The sequence below is a fragment of the Leopardus geoffroyi genome, chromosome A3, assembly GCF_018350155.1.
Source record: "Leopardus geoffroyi isolate Oge1 chromosome A3, O.geoffroyi_Oge1_pat1.0, whole genome shotgun sequence".
NCBI lineage: Eukaryota > Metazoa > Chordata > Mammalia > Carnivora > Felidae > Leopardus > Leopardus geoffroyi.
The window spans coordinates 30720212-30722214 of record NC_059336.1 but is presented as its reverse complement, the minus strand read 5'-3'; the positions used below and the strand labels follow the sequence as shown (position 1 = coordinate 30722214).

At 39.9% G+C, this 2003-nt stretch overlaps 1 long non-coding RNA gene across 1 annotated transcript; it reads right to left on the bottom strand.

Moving 5' to 3' along the window:
• Positions 1 to 771: 771 nt before the first annotated feature.
• Positions 772 to 2003, bottom strand: LOC123579657. The gene is made up of 2 exons (XR_006702875.1): positions 1739 to 2003; positions 772 to 1140 (listed from the first exon to the last, which is right to left on the bottom strand). It is a non-coding gene; the product is annotated as an uncharacterized LOC123579657 (long non-coding RNA).

Below are 2003 nucleotides of genomic sequence, written 5' to 3'. Positions count from 1 at the left end.
TGTCCACTTGACTGGGCCGTGGGGTACCCAGATATTTGGTCAAACATTATTATCCGTGGTAATACTATCTTTGGTCAAATGTTATCTATAAACATTCACATATAGATCTTTGTAGGAACATTATATTTCTGTTGGGTGAATGCAAATGGCTTGGTCATATGATCGGTGTGTGTTTAGCTTTTTAAGGAATGCCAAACTCTTTTTCAAAATGGTTTTACCATTTTCATGCCCAACGGTACTGTGTGAGAGTTCCAGTTGACCTTTGCCCTCAACAACACTCGTTATGGTCTTTCTTTTTATTTCAGTTATTCTAGTAGGTGTATAGTAAGATTTCATTGTGGTTTAATTTACATTTCCTTAATGACGAGCTAGGTTGAATGAATGAGTGCAACTTTTTGAGCATTTATTTGCTATTTGTATCTCTTCTTTGATGAAGTATCAGTTCAAATCTTTGCCCATATTTTGTTGAGCTGTTGGTTTTCTTATCATTGAGTTTTAAGAGTTCCTTATATATTCTGCATATGAGTAATGTGCCTTGATGATCTAAACCTACATGGGCCAATATGGTAGACCCTATGCACATGCAGCTATTGGGTACTTGAAATGTGGCTGATCTGAATGGAGATTTGTTATAAGTATAAAATGCACCACAGATTTCAAAGATTTAGTGGCTCAAATTGTAAAACATCTCATTATTCGTCTGTATGTTGATTTCATGTCACAGTGATAAATGTTTTGAATAGCTTGGGTTAAATATATTATTACAAGTGATTTCACCTCTTCACGTTTTTAATGTGGCTACTAGAAGACTTTGAATTACACAAATGACTCACATTATATTTCTGTTGTACAGCCCTTTGAACCAATCATAACAATATCATTCTGTATTAGTCAGGGTTCTCCATAGAAACAGAACCAATAAGACTGAGCAATTGATTGCAAGGAATTGGCTCATGTGATTATGGAAGAAGGTAAGTCCCAAGATCTGCAGTGAGTTGGCAAGCTGGAGACCCAGGAGAGCCGATGATTTTGTTCCAGTCCAAGTCCAAAGGCCTGATAACCAGGATTGCTGACAGTGTGGTTTCATTCCAAAAGCTGGCAGCCTCCAGACCCAACAAGAGCCGATGTTTCAGTTCAAACCTGAAAGCAAGAAAAAAGTCAATGTCCCAGTTTGAAAGCAGTCATCTAGGAAGAACTTTCTTTTATTTGGGCAAGAGTCAGCCTTTCTGTTCCACTCAGATCTTCAACTTATTGAGTGAAGCCTACATTAGGGAGGGCAATGTGCTCCGTTGAGTCAACATTTGGGATGAAATGTTAATCTCATCCCTAAAAAACCTCACAGAAGCACCTAGAATGTTTGACCAAATATCTGGGCACCCCATGGCCCAGTCAAGTGGACACATAAAATTAACCATCATATGTTTCCTGTTTTTCTAGCTTCGAGGGAAGCTGGACCCAGTTATGGGTAAAGAGATGTGAAGGGAAATCTGCTCAGGGAGTCCCAGGAAAGCTTTTGCTCACACAAAAGGAGACATGATTAGTACTTATCCTTCTTTGTGTCTCCCTAGCTTACTTGTGGATGTGACGCCTGCATCTGGAGTAGCCATCTTGTGACCATGAGGTAATAAATGAGGGGAGAAACATCAACGTGCTAAGGATAATGAAGCAGAAATATGGGAAGAGCCTGGGTACCTAACGGTATTTGGGGTCACTGGAACAATACCAGCAATTGGCTTACCTTTGGATTTCTTCTTAGGTGGCTAAAATTTGTGAAGTTCATGGTTTGTCATAGTTTGTTGTTGTTGTTACTTGCAGCCAAATATATTCCTAACTGATGTTAGAAGAATAGTAGCTACTATTTTAGGCATCGGGGATTAATAACGCCCTTGAGGTAGAAAGACACATTTAGGGGCGCCTGGGTGGTTTAGTTGGTTGAGCGTCTGACTTCGGCTCAGGTCATGATCTTGCGGTCTGTGAATTCGAGCCCTGTGTTGGGCTCTGTG